The sequence below is a fragment of the Lathyrus oleraceus genome, chromosome 5 (genome assembly GCF_024323335.1).
Source record: "Lathyrus oleraceus cultivar Zhongwan6 chromosome 5, CAAS_Psat_ZW6_1.0, whole genome shotgun sequence".
Classification (NCBI taxonomy): Eukaryota; Viridiplantae; Streptophyta; class Magnoliopsida; order Fabales; family Fabaceae; genus Lathyrus; species Lathyrus oleraceus.
Genome location: NC_066583.1, coordinates 307257767 through 307279130, shown reverse-complemented (window position 1 = coordinate 307279130; position 21364 = coordinate 307257767).

The window sequence follows — 21364 nt, the reverse complement described above, 5'->3', positions numbered from 1 at the left end:
GAAGAGTAGCTGTTGAAAGAGAGCTTGGAAAAGAGGCTGTAGAGGTAAAGGAAATAATTGATTTGATCAAAAATGCTGGACTAATGAAGACTGTGGTAGCTCTACCCCAATGTTATGAGGGGTTGGTAAAAGAGTTTATTGTTAATATCCCTGAGGATATTTATGAAAAGAGCAGCAGGGAGTTCTGCAAGGTGTTTGTAAGGGGAAAATGTGTGAAATTCTCACCAAGTATTATCAACAAGTTCCTAGGAAGAGGAACTGATGGAGGAGTGAACCTAGAGACTACAGACAATGAGGTATGTAGGATTATTACAGCCGGCCAAGTTAAGGAATGGCCTAGTAGGAATCACTTATCAGCTGGGAAGCTCACTGTCAAATATGCCATCTTACACAAGATTGGTTCAGCTAATTAGGTGCCTACTAATCATATCTCTACCATCTCCATTAGTCTTGGAAGAATCATTCATGCAATTGGAACCAGGATTAACTATGATTTTGGAAAGTTTATATTTGATCAAACCATCAGACATGCCTCTACAAATGCTGTGAAATTGCCCATTGCCTTCCCATCCATCATTTGTGGTATTATCTTGAGTCAACAACCAGGCATACTCAATACAAATGACATGCCAAGCAGAAGAAAACCCCCTCCATCCATTCATTATAAGCTGTTTGAGGGAAGTCATGTCAATGATGTTGTCATGACATCTGCCCGAAGGGAGCCTGCATCTCAAGGGAGCTTGATTGATCAACTAAAAGAAACCTGCAAGGAATTGGATAATGGTATAAGGGTGGCCAAGGCAAGAAAAGAAGCTTTGGAAGTTCTTATTTGTAGCCTGGAAAAGGAAGAAATGGAGAAGGCTGCTAAGAATTCAGAGGCAAAAGCCCAATCCAGTGGCAGCTCTGAAAGCTATGAAGGCTCTGAAGGTGAAGGTGAAGGTGATACTTCTTCTTCTGATTGATGGTTCCCCCCCCCCCCCTTTTCTTTTGTGTGGAAGACTGAAGATTGTGTCAGGGGTGCTGTGTGGCTATTGTGACTATTGTTGTTCTGGTGCTGCTGTTTGGAAGACTGATGTTTTATTTTTGAAAAATGTGTAATTTGTGGCAGTCCTTATTGATGCCTGTTTGTAATATTTTGGGCTCTTAATAAGTTCCTTGGATTTGATCATTATCTCAGCTATCACAGCTGTGTATGATGATGGTTTGTACTTCCTGAATATTATGTTTTAACATTTTTAATGTTATAACATCTGATTTAACATTCTCTGCTAGGCTAATAGACATTTATTTTGTCTGATTTGTCACCTTTGGTCAATTTTGACTAAAAAGGGGGAGAAGTGCTAATGTGGAAGCAGTTGTTGATATGGAGTTGTGAGATGTATGTAGCTGAACTGAAGGACATCTATTATTGAAGGAAGTGCGCAGGTATTAAAACAGAATATTGTTCTGTTTACAGATGTCAAAGAGGATGTCTGATATGGTGCACAGGTGTTGATGTTGAAGCAGATGTCAGAATGACATTCTGGCTGGTACAGGTGCTGGAGTTACAATAGCTGTTATGTTCATGGAAGATGTTTGATGTATGCATGGCTGGTACAGGTGCTGGAGTTACAGTAGTTGTTATGTTCATGAAAGATGTTTGATGTATGCACAGATTTAGGGGGAGAAAGAGTACCCTTATGCATTTGTGTGTCTTACTAGTTGCATCCATAACTAGTAATTCTGTTTTTGTTGCCCAGATTTAGGGGGAGGAGAAGTACCCTTGTGCATGTGTGTATTACTAGTAGCTATATCTAGTAATTGTATTTGCTTCTGCTGCTGTTTAAACTACTGTTATGTTGTTTAACTGCTGATAGTTTACTTTGTGAACAAAAAGGACAGATATATGTTTTAGCCAAAATTTGCCAAAGGGGGAGTTTGTTGATTCTAAGTGTTGGCAGCAATTTTGATAAAACAAAGAGTGTTCACAAGATGTTATGTGTGATGTCTTAACATGAAATATCCTATGTACTTGCTGGAGATCAAGAACATGTTCATGCAGGATTGTTTCAGAATGCCACATACAATGCCATGGATTCTGATATTGGATGTACCTGCTAGAGCTTAAGTGAAAGACATGTTCATGTAGGATTGTTTCAGATGACATACACAAGGTCATGGCATCTGATATGGTTGTACCTGCTGGAAGTTATAAAAGGAATTATTGGATTATGCAGGATTTTTCCAGGATGTCAGACCCGATGTCATGACATCCTGTACACAGAACATTCAGTGTGAATGTCTGGTGTTTTGTGATTGCACAATTAACGACAATCTATGTATGATTGAAGATCTGATTAGCTAGCGCATTCAATCATGGATTACAACCTGATTTACTTATTTTCCAAGGAGATCTAACCAGCTGTTATAAAAAGATTTGATTGGAAAATAGATTTAGGGTTTTCAAGATGTTCAAGCCCAGCTGAAAGCTTCTATAAAAAGGGACTTAGAAAACCTGTTTAACAACACAACCAATACTGAGCGAAATTTATAGAGAGAGCTAGGGTTTGTGTCTGTTTAGTCGTGAGACTTGTAAGCCATTCAAGTCATCTTTTGATGATTGAATTGGACTGATTTGTGGTTGTAAGTTGTCACTCTAAAGCTGTTAAGCAAGAGTGTGTGTCTACTTGATCAAAGCTGTGAAGCAAGATCAAGTGTGTGTCTTCTTGATCAAAGCTGTGAAGCAAGATCAAGAGTGTGTCTTCTTGATTGAAATTGTGTAGTAAAATCAAGAGTGTGTTATTGAAAAGTGTTTTCTTTTCTCAAGGGATCGTTGTTTAAGATCACAGGTGTGATTGTAGGGAAGTGAGTGGGTTCTCATATCTAAGAGTGCTTAGGTAGAAATTACACGGGTAGAGATTAGGTGAGAAATACTGTAACTTGTTGAAGTGTACGAAGAGTCTTTGAACTAATTCTATTATAGTGGATTTCCTTCCTGGCTTGGTAGCCCCCAGATGTAGGTGAGTTGGACCAAACTGGGTTAACAATTGCTTGTGTCATGTGCTTTACCATTCAATATCTTTATCCTATTTGTGTTAGCAGATATTTGTGTCGTGACATTACCTTCGACATCTTATATCTGATACCAGAATTTCACTCCTAACCCATGGACTTGTGATTACAATTCTTGGCATCATTATGGAGTTATGGACTTAGAATTAGGATCTTGACCCTTGCTTTGGGACTTGTGATTTGAAACCTTGGAATTCATCTGATACCTATGACTTAGGATTTCTCTGTGAATACCTAGCTTGATTACTCTGGTTTCATCTGACACATAGATTACTATATGCTTATTTTGCTTGCTTGAGGCTTAATCCAAAGGAGGGAATTCTTGCTTGACTTATGTCATAAAGCTTGTTATCTCTTGGTTAGATCTTTCTTTTTTAGCTTTTACTTTACTGCTTTAGGATAGTCTATTCTTCTCCTCCCCCCTTCTTTAATTTTCAAAATCTCCTCCCTTTTTTTAAAAACCTTATTGTTTTAATTTGAACCACTTCCTCAATAAACCTTGACTTTTGTGAAGTGATTTTCAAAACCTTTTTCTTAATAAATGTTAATCTATCTTAAGCATGTTTAAATTAATTTCAAAATACTTAAAATGTGCCTAACTCATTCAAACCATTTTTTTACTCTTGTGTACTTCTTCTTTTTAAACTTTTTCTCAAGGCATTAGACACGAGTCATTTCCATAGTTGAGTTATAATTCTCCTATCTCTATAGTATTGATGATGATTCTTTTCTATCTGTGGGAGCTAGTAGTGTACTTGTTGATCCTTATCCAAGTTGGGGCCCTTCTCATGATGATGCAAAGTTCTCATACTTGTCGGTGACTAGTTGAGTATTTTCCTTAAAATGAAAAAATGTCTTTCCCATGAAAATGAATTAAAACAAACTCCTTTCGTTATTTTTACCATGAACTACGAGGTTTTAATCCTCCATTGCACTTTGTTGGTACATAGGAATGAGACTTTAAAGGTCTTGGCAAACACCAAATCATAATAAAAAATGCTTCTTTTTTCATCTCTCCAATCTTTTAACAAACAATGCCCTTTTGCAAACCAAAATGTACATATTTTCAAAGAGGTTCCCATGGAGTACCATAGAGGTTTAGGGTGTTAATATCTACCCTTTGCATAAATAACCCCCAGACCCTTGTTCTCTTTTTATTAGTTTTGTTTTAAAATTTCTTTGGGCTTTGTTCGTACTTTTTTCCTTTTTCTTTTGAAATAATAAAAGCGTAGTGACAACTCTTGCTGTGCGAGTTAAGTTAATCAATAGCTTAATCTCAATTTTTTTACCGCTATAACTATTAAACTTTCTCCCAACAAGGGCTATAGCCTATGAAAATCTTTCTCCAATATCCTTATCACATTGATCTTCCTTTTCTTGAGTATTGGATACAAAAGTTGCACCTTTACTCTTCTTTTTTGATCTTCCATTTATAGAACCTTCAAAGGTTTGAAGGGAACCAATGAGCTCATCAACCTTAAAGATGCTTAAGTCTTGGGCTTCTTTAATAGTTGTTACCTTCATGTCAAACTTCTGAGGTAAAGATCTGAGAATATTTCTAACTAGTTTTTCTTTTGACATCTTTTCTCCCAAAGCAAAAGAATTGTTGACCATGTCACGTAGACGAATGTTAAAATCAAATATGGATTCATATTACATCATTCTCAGATTTTGAAACTTGGTTGTGAATAGCCGCAACCTTGACACTCTTGGATGTGCCTTCATGAGTAGTCTTGAGAATCTCCCAAGCTTCTTTTGCTTCATTACATGTGTTGATTAGTTAGAACATATTCTTGTCAACACCATTGAATATAACATTCAAGGATTTATCATTACCAAGAGCTTTATCATCTTTAGTTTTGGACCAATCAGCTTCATGCTTCAAGCTTTTTGAACCATCTTAAGAAGTGATCACATGATGTTTCCAATCTTTAACCATATCTTTCTAGGTTTTGTTGTCAAAGGATTTAAGAAAAACTACCATCTTGACTTTCAAATAGTAATAATTTTTACCATCCAAAACATGTGGTATATTAAAAGACCCTCCATCTTTTGTGTTGACCATCTGAACCAAAAATATCCTTTTTGAAGCTCAACCAAATACAACATGGTGCTTGCTCTAACGCCAATTGAAATTATGTTTCTTATGGGACAAATTTTAAACACGATCTTGGAACAACTACTCCAACAAGTTAACCCAGAATAATATCAATATAAAACACAATAAGGAAATCAATAAAAACACAAGAGATTGCTAACCTAGTTCGATGCAAAAAACACCTACGTCTATAGGGCACTCTACCCAAAAAAGGAAATCCACTACTTTGAATTAGTACCTTTATTCTTACAAGAACCAATAAACCATATGTTGTTCAAAGCCTCTTCCTAATCCTAGTGACTTTCTATTTTCTATTTAAGGACCCCCCTAAATATGAGAACCTATTCACTTTCTTCTCAATCACATGACCTGTGATTGATGTTTACAATCTCAATAAACAATGCTGAATATTACAACTCAACAAAGACAAACCAACTATGCCAAGTTACTGAAATATAGTGGTGTACATACATAAATAACAAGGACTCAAATAAACCATATAACTCTAATATATTCAATGTATTTATTGCTTTCTAATGTAGGTTTTGACCTCCTTATATAGCAAAATTATGGTCTTTTCTCCTTGAATCTTTGATTTAATTTCGTCCAAAATCTTTGCATAATATGTTGGATAAGAATGGTTCCATAAATATCTCCAACAGAAAGATGTAATTTTGCTTTATTTCAAATTCAAATTTAAATCACATATAAATATTATTTGAGCTTAAAAGTTTTCAAAACAATCATATAATCATATTACTAAATAAAAGTAATAAAATCTATTTGAATCTTCAACAGAAAATCCATCCCAAAACGCAACAATCTGTCATGTTGAGTAAGACCAAGATGTCGTACCCACATGATGTGACATCACGTCTAACAGGTGTCTCTTAAGCACCATAAAAAAACATATTGAAGAAGCAATTTGGCTTGTTGATCAAGGCTCATATGTCGTACCCACTGTCATGCCCCAATTTTGTCTGGGCATATTTAAATTTTTGTAAAATCGATTTCATTTTTAATTTGCATCATATATAACAACTAAAATATCAGTCAGAATAAATTTATTGAAAATACAGACAAATCGGTTGAATCTTTCCTCAAGTATGGACAAAATCAGCGGATAAAAAGTTTCAAAATTAAAATTGCAGACGCCAGTATTATTAATCTACGGTTCACGTAGTTTAACCTGATGTGCTCGTCATATTTTTCAATGACTGTTTCAGCTGCGTTTTGACCCGCCTGAGCCTTTTTACCGGTGCAAATTTATTTCAGAATTTGAAGAAAGGCTGTATTTTTTTAATAAGTATATTTTGTGCTGATCATTTTAGTACATCCGATTTAATTTTTCGAGCAAATTTTTGCCCGACTTTTATTCATTGTTAGTCCTTTTAATTTTATTCTTTCGCCAAAATATTCGGGTTGAATAAATAGGAATTTCCACGTTTCATTTCACTTTTATCATATTTATTTAGGAATTTGTGAATTTTTATTTGAATTGATTGATTTAATCCCCTTTAAACCAATTAAATCATTTAAAAAATATAACATTGCAATTTTGATTGGTTTATTTTACTCTGAATGGATGATTCAAATTAATCAGTGGTCAATATTGGGACACCATGTGCGTTGCTATTCATCTATAAAAAGTCGAATTAATTAATAATAAAATGAAGTGAAGAAATAATGGAGAAAATCTTGAGGCTCTCTCTCCAATCCACAAAAAAAAACCCTCTCACACAGATTTCCATCACTGTCTCACGCTTCCCTTTGCTCTCTCTCCACTCAATACTCACACTCACAACAAAGAGGCTACTCTCACAAAACTGAAGTCTCTTTCTCGACCTCCTTTTTCAAAAAAAGAGAAAAGAAAACTTTCCATCTGCTTTGAAGAAAAAGCTGATTTTCTTGAAACTCAACCAACACAAACCGCTATTCATCAAGCTTCCTCTTTTCCACCATGTAAAAAACATGTATCCATCCATAACTCTTTTCCTCCTTCAACAACATACTCCATATAACAACCTAAAGAAAAAACAAGACCATTCAACACTGTAAGACCCCAACTTTGACCATAAGATCCCTCGTGACATCATAACATTGCATTTGCATCTTGCCTCAAGGATCATGGCATCTTGGCTCCTAACCTTTGGGTGGGAACACTTGTGAGTTGGTAAGATCACCAAGCATGCTTGAATTGTATATTATTTCTTTTTCTTACTTTGATTACTAACCAAAAGCACAAAAATATGTCACTAACATCTTTTGTTTTGTAGCTTGAGCAATCACAAGATCCAAGGCTCCTAGAGGCCCCTATGCTCATTGATATGGCCAGGTGAAGATGAAAGCAAGAATGACAATGGTTCACAAATCTCTCATCCATCAAATATGCCTCTCAAGTATCCCAATTCATCATTTTGATCAAAGCAAACCAAAGGGCTTGAGGATTGTTTCCCAAGGAAACCCTAATTCAACTGTGCATCAACTGTGCCTTGCTCATTAAGCAACCTCAACCTATGATAAAATACAAGCAAGGGAATTTCTTTCATTCATCATTTCATGCATATATGTGCCTATGTGAGTGTCCTCAATAATCAATTCATCAAGATTTGAAGTTTGGACTTGAGAAGTTGATCAGTCAATTCATCTGACTATTTTGAAGTACACTGAGATATAACTTTTAATGTGTTTGTAAAATGGAGATGACCCCAAGAGAAAAAATTTTCTTAAGAACCAAGTGAACAACTTTAATGTTCATCAAAAATTGATTTGAAGCTTGTAAGGTCATCATCCATTTCAAAACATTATAGGTCATTTTGACTGAAACCCTAATTTTAGGTCAACTTCCTAAGAACATAACTCATTCATTTTTCATGATTTTGAGGTGGTCTCAAGTGAATTGGAAATTCTAAGATGTCTACTTCATTTTTTATGTTGAACAAATTTTCATATTCCTAAAAGAAATACATGTGATAATGCAAAACATTATAGGTCACTTTGGACCAAAGGCATTGAAATTTGAAAAAGTCCAACTTCAAGTGCCCATAAAGTTCTCATAAAAAATCAAAATGATTCAAAATTTAAGTCCAAATTGATTATGTTGAAAATATCTACAACTTTGATGTTGAAGGTTTTGTCATTTGGAGCATGCATCATTAAAACAGAAGGGCTTGAAGTTGATCATTTTTGGAAATTTTCACATACACATGTTTTGCACCTTGCACTTCATGATCAATTTTCACCAATTTCCCAATTCCAAATGAAGTTTTTCCCAACATAAAAATTGGTCCTCATGCCAAGAGCTTTCCAACCATTACCTATAAGGCTATGTTTTATTTTTGGAAATATCATTTTCGAAGTGGAGAAAGTTTTAGTGCATTTTTGGAAACAAGTTGAAAACACATTGCACAAGCTCATGACATCATTTCTTCACGTCCACTTCACTTAAATGTGGTATGAACATTCATTTGCAATGAGAATTGGGCCCTCCATGCGCCTGTACAGGCCCATGCATGGAGGCCCTCTTCATCCATGCACACACTTTGTTCATGCTTGTAGCTTCCAATTGCTATAAATAGGAGTGCTAAGCTTCACAATTCGGTAACCTGAAGGCGCCTGTTATGCTGCAAGAATCCCTTCATAGCCATACTTAAAGGAATTTCCACTTTCTTCTAAAAAATTCAGATCTGAATTTCAACTACATTGGTTGATTTTCAGATTTATAATTCCTTGACCTTGCTTCATCTTCATCACTAGATCATACTACAAGCATTAGCTGAGGAGAATCGTGCTCTCAAGATCCATATTTCAGAGGTGGATATTCAAACTTTCCTTCTTCGAAACTCTTTGTTTATAGCTTGTTTCTTGCATTTATTGGGTTGGCTGAAGTTCTTCGTCAGAGGCAATTCATTTATGCTTTGAATTTTGAAATTCCATCAAGTTTCAGTTGAACACAATATTTTTCAACCTCTGATTTCTCTCTCCATGGAAGTCTAGAGCGAAAATAGATGGCACAGGGGTGATGTACATCACCCCAGCTTTCCATTGTTGTATAGATCGTGGCATTTGGTTAAGGTTGCCATGTCTGCAACTCTCACCGGAACTGGAGAACATGCCGGAGAAGACGGTGGTGTACACCACCGTCCCAACTCCATATCAAATCATGGTCGTGCGATCTCATTTCCAGATCTAATCTGGATCCTTCCTTTTTATGACTTTTTTAATGTCCACATGTTGCTCAGTTGACTAGTGTGTTTAATGGACGCGCGCTTGGGAATCGTTTGATGCGCCAGCTCAATTAATGAGCTTAGATCCTACGCCTCACGTTTTTCCTTATTTTTTATTTCTGATTTTAATTTCCATTTTATTCTTTTATTCCATTTCATTTCAAAAAATCATATCTCACTCAATTTAATTCCAAAAAATGTGAGACCAATTGCATTATTTCTCTTTTAATTTCTAGTTTCTAAAAATGATTTTTAATATTTTTTATTTTATCATATGATATTTTTTTATGAATTTTCTCTTTTCTGGTTGTTTTTAATTCATTTTAAATAGTTTTTGATATTCAAAAAATACAAAAATATTTTCTTAACCTCTTTGAATGATGATGGATCTATGAAAAATATTCTCATCAATTTATTAATTGATTTGAGATTTATTTGAGATTTTAATCCAATTAGGTTATTTTTATGCATTTTAATTGATTAAAAAATAGTTTCTGGTTTCTAAAAATGCTGAAATTTTTTGTCAAACTTTGTTTGACCTTGTTGAACTTTGGATGATCCATTTGGACTTTTCAAAGTTGATTTGAAATGGATTTGAAGTTTGATCTTTAATTGTTTATTTTAATTCAAGTATTATTTTAATTTTGAAAAATACCAAAAATATTTTATTTGTTTCTTGACTTCTAAGTTTCATTTTGCTTCTGTTTGCTAATGTTTGACCTTGATTCCATCTATCTTTGGTCAACGTATGTTGATTACTTCATTTAAATTTCCATTAATGTTCATTCTTATTCATCTCCTTCTTCATCTTTTTATTTTTTGATCAATGAGTTAAAGATTAGTGGTTAGCCTTGATGAATGGGAGGTTTAACCTTCCTTGATTCAAATCTAATTCATCTTGATCATAGATCAAGTGAATGGCTTTGCATTAAGGGTAAGTTGCTTCCTAATCAAGCAAAGAACCTAAATCAATACAAGATCATTTCTCATCTTCTTTTGGCATGGCAAGTTGTAGGGGCTTGATTCACTAATCAAGATCTCTAACTTGTGTTGTTGCCTATATTTTTATTGACCGGCCTCAGATAGGTGTGACTACTATATTAGTCCACTTACGATTGCTTAACATAGCGCTAAATTGCCTTATGGCACACTAACTCTAACCATTGACTATTAACATTTTATTCTTGCACTTTACATTAATGCAATTTAATATTCTTGTACATATTATTCATTTGCTTTTGCCCTTTGCTCATTTGAGCACATGTTTATGTTAATCCAATTTGCCTTTTGCTCACTTGAGCACATAATTGTGCATATACTATTGTGCTTGTGTTTTATTTTGATTATTGTGAACCAATTGCAAATGGACAAAAGGACTTAGACTTTAGGACATTCCCTATGTAAAAATGGAGTCAAAGAGCAACTAGGCCTCATGCCTTTAGAGTGCTATAAAAGTCAAAGAGCAACTAGGTATCCTGCCTTCATCTCTTGTATGTTTAGGACTTAGCCATTCTTCTTCTTCCCCCCACTCTAACCCAAGCCAAAACTTTTGTGCAAACATTAACACTTGTTTTCAAACATTAGAAACCTAAGCATTATGCTTTTGATTTTTCAAACTTCCTTTTCATAACACTTATTTTGAATTGAATCTTTAAGTCAACTTTGACCATATCTTGTAAATACTTTTCATTGGTAAATATCACTCATTCAAATGTTTTGTGGTTTCAATGCCCACTTTCTTATCAAAACTCTTTTCATAACCATTAGCTATTAGGTTTGAGTTATCCTTGAGGTTGATATAATACTCACCTATATCCTTAGTGATGGACAATGAGTCTTCCATGCTTATTATAGGGTTAACCCCTCACTAGCATGTTGAAGTTATCCTCACATGGTGGATTTGTGGTTTTAGGCTGAGTTTTCTCCCTTGGATAACAAAAGACCTTAAGGCTTTTGGACCAATCAATTCACCAACTTCTTTTGAGATTTTTTACCCCAAACTACGAGGTTTTGATCCTAATCTTTTTTAAGATGGTACGTAGGCAATGGGTTTATTCATTCAAACACAAAATTGTAAATAACTTGTATATTCTTCTCTCATCTCCCCAATCATGTTTGCACAAATAATTTTCACAAATACTAACCTACCTTACAACAAATTGTGAAAAGGGCTCCCTAGGAGTACCTAGGATGTTTTGGGTGCTTAAAACCTTCCCATTGCATAACCAACCCCCTTACCCCGATCTCTGACATTTTTATTAGTTTTTGATTCGATAAAACTTCTCGGTTTTTATTCACTTTCTAACCTTTCCTTTGGATAAATAGAAGTGCGGTGGCGACTCGATTTGTATGGTTTACTTTTGATTTAGTCAATAAATCTAAAGGTAACGAATACCCCGCTACAGAAAAGTGGCGACTCTGCTGGGGAAAATCCGTAATTGCCTAGTGGGTTTTGCCTACTTTTCACATTTAATGTATTGTATTGTTTATATTATTTTGTGACATATTTTTGTGCAATTTGGGATTACTGTATTGTATGTAATGATTGAATTGCTTGATATATTAATTCCTTGTATGCTTGGTGATCTTTGTGAGATGAGTTCTATACCCGAACTCGAGTGCACTTAGGGTAGGAGAATGGCATAGACTTGTTGACTTGTGTGGAGTTATTCCTTAGCAAGTTGACTTGCAAGCCTATTCACTTGGTGGAGGTCATGTTGGGATCAATAATGTCACACGAGTAGTCGTGGTTAGGCCTTACTCTTTCCAATATAGACCTTAGAATCCAAGGACCTTAGTTTACCAAGCCCATCTTGGCCTATTTTTAGGACGTAGTGCGAAGGTCGTTCAAGTGTAAGATTTGATACGATTGTTACGCGATACTACACTCATAAGAGTCTCTCTTGAGAATATTTTTGGAATACGAGTAGTCGTTTATCCGATAATATCCGAAAGATGGGATGATGACTATGGGAACCTCTTGTAGAACATGATTGGAAGGTTTTAACCATAGTACACTCCCTTTGGGTGGTTCTTAACCGAGACTCCATGCTCGTGACTTGCAACAAACCCTTGATTCATGGTTGATTCGTTCGTGTATATCCTTAATATCAATGGAACTTGGGTGTTGATAAGGTGTAAACCATAATCCACCAAAATGGATGATTGATATTAAGGATGACTTGATTCATCCCATGACCTTTGTGTGGTGTGATTTGTTTGATCCTTGAGTGTGATTGTTGCATCCATGCATTCATGCATCCACATACATCCATATCATCAACAATGAGAAAATTTTCAAGGAACTTAAGAGGTTTATTTGCAAATTTTCAGACATGGATAAGCAAAGAAGGAATACAAAGAAGTACAGTTTCAGACAACCCGATTTGAAAGAGTTAAGGAGTTTGACATCCTATGTATTAAACCCTTGGATTTCAAGGCTCGTCATGGGAAGCTTCTGTCTATTCTTGCTACTCAGGTTGATGAAGGTCTGATGAGTGTGTTGGTGTAGTTCTATGATCCCTTATACCGTTGCTTCACATTCCCGGATTTCCAGCTTTTGCCTACTGTAGCACCTCAAATTTGCACCCTACCATTGTTTACATTCATTTCATATTAGGTCATAGCATTAACAATGTCCACTGCATAACATTGCATTGTCCATTTGCCCAAGAGCAAGCTCAATTGATGGATTGGGTCAGACTGATCAGGAGAATCAGTCAATCAAGCAAGGGAGTGCCATTTTCATTGGGACAAGGCCCTAGGGTTGATTTATCAAGCTCATATGGTCCAAGGATCATTTTGAAGTGGTTTGGCCAAAGGTTGGATGCTCAGAAATCACCAGTCATTGTTCAGTCAACCAGAAACCCTAGAAAGTCAACTGTGGTCAACTGTGCCCGATTTTATGGATTGGAAGGTGGGAAATGGTTTGAAAGGCCTCATGCATGTCCATATGAGTCTCATTTGACATACCAAAGACCAAGGTTGAAGATTTGGAGGTCAGACAGAAAGTTTCCAAAAATAGCAGGTGACCTGTAATTTCAGCTGCCCAAAATGGAAACTTTTTCCCCTCAAAATAACTTCATCATACAAGCTTCAAATGGAATTTTGTCCAACATGAAAGTTGAAGATCTTGATCTCACCTTTCCAAAAAGTCCAAGAACTTGAAAATCCAATGCATGGTTGGAAAATTAGGGCTCAGTGAATTTCAGAAATGACCCATAATCAGGAGGCCATAATTTCCACATGGTTTGTCCAGATTGCAAGTTCTTTATATGCACAAACTCCATTTGACATGTACTTTCATGGTGCATAATTGGATTTCTTCAAAAGTGGCCAATGCAAAAAGTCAAATTTCAACTGGACAGTTAAGTGGACCAGGGGCAAAATTGTCCAACTTGTGAAATAATTGGAATTTTTGAGTGGGGATTTTTGCTACACCTCACAAATGGTATTTGAAACTTGTTGGAATCATCATTACATGGCTAGGCTTCATGGTTTGGAAATTGGCTTGTGGAATGAAAGTGCAAAATTGGACAAAGTGCAATTACATAGTGAAAATGAGAAATATGCATCCAATGAGAGTGAGACAAGTTGCAACAGCTCACACATGTCATTTAGAGAGTGTGTGAGTTGTCCATGAGCTGGCATTGGCTTGTGTGTGAAAGTACCATTTTGTCCCTTACTTGAAAATTAACATTTTCACTAATCAAATGCAAGTTGGCTAATTACATGATTAAGTTTGGATTAAGGTATCATATATATTCATAATCACATTCTAATCCTAACAGAAAATCACACATCCCAAAACCAGATCTGAAAACTCTTCATTCTCTCAATTTCCTCAAGAACACTCCAAAACCAAAATTCATCAAACTTCATCAATTGTGGATCAATCTTCGAAATTCTTGTGGCATTGATCTTGCATCACCATATGCTCCATCTGTTTTTGCCTTTCAACATCCAAAACCGTGTGAAGCTCAACTGTACAAGATGGCATCATCAATGGTGAATCGTGAATTCAAGCATTAGGAGCGAAATCGAGTGAATCTTAGCTTTGCATCTCACTTCCACTAGCATATACTACATCTGTTTGAGGTTGAAGCACGCAAAGAACAGCTAGAACACCACTGCCATTCCAGGTATGTGATTTTTCGAGTGTCACGATTTTTCAAGTGCTTAGGTGCGTTTTGTAGAGCTTAGAACGTAGGTTATGGTGATGTGCTTGGTTTGTGAAATGATGCACTGTAGGCTAAGAAATTTGGATTGGAAGTTTCGAACCAAAACCCTAAGTTGATCGATTCACGTGATATAGCAACATTTAGGTTAGATTAAGTTGATATTTGGATTGTACATGTTAAGACGGTTTGAACGGCTATTCATTTGCGCATTTTGGTGTTGATTTGAAAATTCATGTTCATGCGTGTTCCTGGGAATTTCTGAATGAAAGTGATGATGAAATGCTTGTTTGATCTTTGAATTCGTTTGAATTTTCAAATAACGTGTTTCCCTCCCCCGCGCTCCACTAATTACCAGAGTGCCACTGGATATTTCAATTAACTCATAAAAATTCTAAAAATTCATAAAGACTTTAAAAAATTCATAAAAAATCATAGAAAAATCAGAAAAATGTGAGAATTTTTGTGTTGACTTTGTTTTTGACTCTAGAATTTATTTGACCTATTGATGGAAGTTGTGCATGGTAGAAATTATGTGTGACCTAGGGTTCTTTAACATGTGCTACATTTTGATACATTGTGCCAATTCCTTTGTGAAATGCTCATGGTTGCAAATAAATGTTTGAAAATTTTTGTGATGATTGTGGACTGGTTGATGCTTATTTACATGTAAATTTCATGAATTTTTGATTCCTGGTCATTGGGTTATGAATTTTGGAATCTAGGTGTGACAATGTGTGTCACACCTCATTATGTCAACTTGCTGGATTTATTTGAATGACCTAGGCTTGTTAGAATGATGTGAAATTTTGCATGGATGTTCATTAACATGTTAAGATGCTATGTGAATTTTTGTGGAATTTTATGTGGCATTTTCAATTTGATTGTTATTTTTCATCTCTGTTGGTCAATAGTGCAAGTTCATGTGACATAGGTTGGTAGATTTAATGTGAAATGCTCATATGGTATTGAATGATCATGAAATTTGATATGCTGGTAATAGACTCATGATAGAACATCCCTGTTTTGGTCCTACTCATTTCTTTATTGTTTTCATTGAGTTATGAATTTTTGAAGTGGAAGCATGTGTTGATGTTGTGATTTGGAGCATGTAATTGTGTCTGTTTTTGTTGATTTTCATTGACATGGTTCCATTCGTCCAATTAAGCTAAAATTTGACATGCTAGACCTTGAACATGTGCTGTTTAGGTATAAATTATTTGAGAATTTTTGGAAGTGTTTTGATGTGGATTTGAATGCAATAGTTCTGTTTGCATGTTTGATGCTTCATTTGAGCTAGTTTGCCTTGTTTTGTGCATAACATGAACATGATGAATGATAGAGACATGGGACTAATTGTGTTGGCTCTTGTTTGACATTAATTTGAGTTTGGTTAGAGATACCTTGCTGTTTAGGAATTTTTCTTGCCTTTGGACCCTAGGCTTGGCCTAGTGGTCTAGTTGCTAACATTTGATTGATTTTTCAGGATGAAAAGGTGCAATGTGAATGGAGAATGATCCAAGTCAATTCAATTGATGTTGTTTGATGTTTGTACACTAATATAACTTTGTTTTGTAGGTTGTGAAGTTTGGGATTGAGCTTTGAGCTTGCTTTGTTGTGCATTAGTTTGTATAGTCTGGATGATTAATACTTGCTGTTTATCTTTGTCTGTCTGAGTACTAACTGTGTTTGACTGTTTCCAGGTACTTTTAGTTGCTCAGTTCCTTGTGAACTTTTGCTTTGCTTTGCTTAAGCAACTTTCATTGAGGTATAACTTCCTAACTTCATGTAGTCTGGAGACCCGGTCTGTTACTTGGCCAGGCAACTGTCTGAAGTCCTCCTTAAGAGGCAATGATTGTGATTGTTTATTTTTCGTGCCAAGCAGGTGAAAGTCCTCTAAAAGAGGCAATTGGTGGAAGTTAGGGATAAGCAATCTATCCCCCACTATTCAGTTGAGTCTTCTCCTTGCTCCCATTACATGGTTGTAGCATTGAGATCACAAGCCCAAGATCTTGTGCAGTGCACATTGTGTCAGAGTCTCTGAGTATAGAAGGGTCCCCCCATTCTGGACCCATGCTCATTTGTCAGAAGCTCTCCCTGGTTAGGGATAAGAGCTGTGAGGTCTGATCCTCACTTCACCTTTCATCAGCTTCACCTTAGCCCCTCAATGGCAAGGTTAAGAGCTAACCTTACCCCGATACAGAGACTTGTTTGTTGAGGTTGATATGACCCCTCGACTAAAGCCTAGCCCTGATGTTTGAGCCCCTTGTTGGTGTGTTTATTTCATGCTGTATATGTTTGTGTGGTGTGATTGTATCCCCTAGGTTTGCTAGACTCCGCGTAGTCTCGTTTGCATGACAATTAAGGTAGCACGGTTCCTTCGTATAGGACTTCCTTTCTTGCTTGAGCTTTCCTAAAACACAAACAAACATTATCCCCTCTTAAGGATACGTCAACTCCTTCTACTACAGGTGAGTAAGTCTCCAAAGGTCGAGCATCCAGTAGATTGCGTAGTGACGTTGTCCACCTAAAAAACACAAACCAACAGGAATAGTTTAGCCGAACTACGGCAACTCTGATTCTCATGTTCAGATGAGATACGTAGGCACGAGATGCGATGTCTTGTCGAGTTTGACTAACCACTAACACTAACTTCTTTTCTCTCGCCCTCGTTGCGATTGAGAACTTCCCCTTCTCTTGCCCTAGTTGCAATCGAGACCCTTCTTCTGCCTGTGTCTTTGTTTTGTCTCGTTGTGTGCTTGGAAGCTGATGTAAGTCCATCGAGTGGCGTTCGGGTTCCAGTGTGCGTGTGTTTGGTTCGGATGCTGATGTAAGCCCAGTGATTGGCATTCAGGCTCCACGTTTGCCTTTTCCTGCATTTGTTTGTGTGCGTGTTAGCCGAGCTACGAATGCTCTGATTCTCCTTCGTCCAAAGGAGATACGTATGCATAGGATGCGACATCCTAGCGAGCATGTGTTGTTTTCCCCAGTCCGAACTACTTTGACTCTGATGTCTATGCTTGATAGACTAAGTAGGCCCAGGATGCGATATCCTGCCGAGTCAGTCTTGACTGTTTTCTTGTGTCTCTTTCAGCCTGTGTAGATGATTGTTTGAGCAGTGTTTTAGCAACCATTTTCCTTCCTTTTGTGCGTGGATCCCGTCGAGTACGACGGATGCGTAGGGGTGCTAATACCTTCCCTTCGCATAACCGACTCCCGATCCCATTCTCTTTGGTCGCGAGACCATGCTTTTTCCAGGTTTACTCTGAGCGTTTCCTTTCCCTCTTCTGGGATAAATAACGCACGGTGGCGGCTCTGTTGTTCTGTTTTCCCGCCGGTTTTTCGCGTAATGCGACAGCTGGCGACTCTGCTGGGGATATTAGAGAAGTTGACCTGTGCTGGTCCTTCTTCCCTAAGCGAGTCTCTCCTAGCGCTCTCTAGGTTAGGGCTTTGGTTGCTTTTTGCTGTTATTTATTGCATTCATTGTTTACTGTTTGCATTTATTGTTTGCATTAATGTTTTCATTCATTCATATTCATCTGCTGTGCTGGCTGTGTTTTCTCTGATTGGGGGTGGGTGATACTCGAGGTAAAAGGCCCAATACCCAGGCTATGAGTGAAATATAGGAAACCTAGGAATAGAGTGATTCATGGGAAGCGGGTGGTATGCGCCACTTAGCGGAACATTGATATCACGAGCAGTTCAGACCCTGGTGGGATATTATCGGTGCATACATCGGGTGTGCACAGGATGATATTCTGCGAAAGGTTATTTATGTTGCGTTTCTTTCGACCTTACCCTGGCCTAGATGACACCCGTGAGTGGGAGGGAATGATTATTACAGGTACAGTTGCTGACTGGTTGGTGACTTGTTGGTGACTCTTGGTACTGATGGTGACTGTGAATTGTGGACATTTATTTCTGGGACGCCGGAGTTCTGTCCGTGGTTTATCAGCGGGTTCCGTTTATTTCGGATCCCCGGGTTGAATTTGAGAGTACCGGTTCAGAGGATCTGGCTGTCATCCGTTCAGTGGATGTTTCTGTGATAGTAATGTAATCTCCGGTTCCGTTTATTTCGGAACTCCCCAAGTCGGATTTATGGTGACTTAGTCCCGATGACTGTGACTGGTCCAGAGATTTGATGGGTCCTCAGATGACTTGGTGGCACAGTGACCTGCATTCATGCATTTGCATCTGTCTCATTTCGCATTCATCTGCATTCAACCCATGTCTGTCCGTATTCAGGGGCCATTATTTTTAATTGAAATTCTGGTTAAGAGACATCCAGATGGCAGATTGTTATTGATGAAAAATTATCTGTCTCAGTGATGCTAGAATCAAAGGACAGAATTTTCCTAGTACGGATAGACATTGCATGTGTGAGTCATACTAACCCATTTGCTGTTTTGTAGGTATCAGCTAGTGTGCATAGCTCGTCTGCTCAAACATCCTGCTAGGGGCAACAAATCCAAACTGATGGATCCACTCAACACCGGTAAAGGCAGACATGTTTGGGATTGGTTATCCAGACCAAGAGTCGTCTAGATCAAACAGAGGACGTCGTCCATCGTACATCTTCGTCAGTGCAGGAATGCTGAATTCTGATCATGCTTGTTCGGTGAGTGAAGAGATTGACCGCGACCGCGAGCTCGAGCTGTGGATAAAGTCGTGCGTACCAGGCGATTGGAAGGCCTCTAAAATCACCACTATCACTCATCCTGAGCTGTAGGATTTCTGGTTTTTATTTTGTTTGCATGAAAGCCATACGTTTTGCCCGAAACGTAATGGTCCATTGTAAGGGCCATCTCATGTGTTTCATTGTGCAACATTTTACATCAGTAATAAATGGATGTTTTTGTGATCAAAAGCGGTGCTCCCTGTTTTTCACTTTTTGCAGTTTAAAAAATAAAATTAAAATGGCAATGTTTTTATTTTCTTTCCTTTTGATTCATTTGGTTCCGACCACAAAAGTGATTACCTTCCTGATCTCACCGATAACGATTTGGTTACACCTCTGCATGACTTCGACAATCCGGTCTATCATGCCGAAGAAAAAGGCGAAGAAGATTGTGATCTGCTGGAATTAGCTAGGTTGTTGAAACAAGAGGAGAAGGTGATTCAACCACACGAGGAGCAAGTCAAGACTGTAATCCCAAGTACCGCCGAGGTCAGAAGGGAAATGAAAGTTGAGGCCGCTTCAGAGGCAAGTCAAGAACAGAATGGTAGCCCTGTCGAAAGAGCAGGTTGATATCTTCACCTGGTTGCATCAAGGTACACCAGGGTGGAATACCCATGTTGTGGGGCACGAGCTACCATCGAGAGAAGACTATCCTCTAGTAAAGAAGGCCGGTGCCACGAATCAAAGGGCTACGGTGACTTTGTTTCATGATATGACTCATCGTGAAAGCGAATGCCATGTTGATGACATGATGACAAAGTCCCAAGCGGAAGAGGGGCATCCGGTGGATCTGGGACAAATTGTTTGACCGGATCGAAACTACTCAGACTGAGGTTGAGTCCGAACCAGTGCACTTGTGGAGTGCTGTCCGGTAAGTTGCCGAGGCTTATCGTGAACGAAAGAGGAGTCGAGGTCGATCCTGCTAAAAAAAAAAAAAAAAAGACAATACTAGAAACGCCTGAACCGAAAAAAAAAAGAAAGAAATCAAATGGTCAGGTGGAATGGTGACTGCCAAGGGGCATGGAAAGGAAAATAAGTAGCAGGAACCTCCGATTCTGATACCTTCCTTGGAAGAAACAACTGTTAATCTGGTACTTGACAGCCTTTAAGGGGTCTATGAGGCGTATTGGGTCAGCATGACTAGTCTTGTCGAAAAGAGCATGCAATTTACCTAAGCAAAAAGTTTATCGACTGTGAAACAATACACTCACTGCTCGAGAAAACTTGATGTACTTTGGCATAGGCTGTTCGCCGACTGAGACAGTATGCTGGTTCATACCACCTTGTGGATGTCCAAAATGGATCTGATCAAGTATGTGCTTGAGGAGATAGCGTTGAACGGACGGGTTGCGAGAGGGCAAATGGTGTCGACTGAATACGATATTCGGTATACCTCCCAGAAAGCAATCAAGAAGAGGGTATTGTATGGTTATCTCGCCCAACAACCCATCGATGATTCTCAACCAAGGAAGTTTGAAGTCCCTGATGAGGACATCTCGAGGTACTCAAATCGAAAGATTGAGAGTGACCGATCCCGGAGGAGGGGCCTGACCCTGAATCCGAACGGGTTCTGATGTCTGATGGGGAGAGTTTAAAGTGAATGAGCTAGTGCTTCCCCGATAACAGTTGAAAGCGCCAACGATGGTGGCTGAGTACGAAGTTGGTATCCTGAGTGTCGTACTTCGATACGTGCATCTACTGGGGCAACACCTTCCTCATTCAGTATGGGATGGGAGTGATATTGCCTGCTGGAGGCAAGATCTCATTGTGGAGAGTCCAGATGGATGAGAAGTCAGAAAAGGGCGAGTGGATGAGGACTCGGTATGACGCGTTGAGCCTGATTGAGAAAAGAGTTCGACAGTTACTTGTCATGGGGTAGTTGTACCCAATAAATGAAGCGTGTTGTTAACCGAGAAGTGGGACCTCGTGGGTAGCATGGAAGAGATGTGATGTTGAAAAGGATCCTTCCTCCTCAACGATCGTGGGGAAAATGGATAAGCAGTTATGAATGTCCATTCGTGGTCAAAAAAAAAGTCTCCTCTGACAGAGCCTTGTTGCTGACGACCACGGATGATGAGGATTTTCCATCCCCTGCGGATGCGGACGCAGTTAAAAGATACTTCGTGAAAAATTG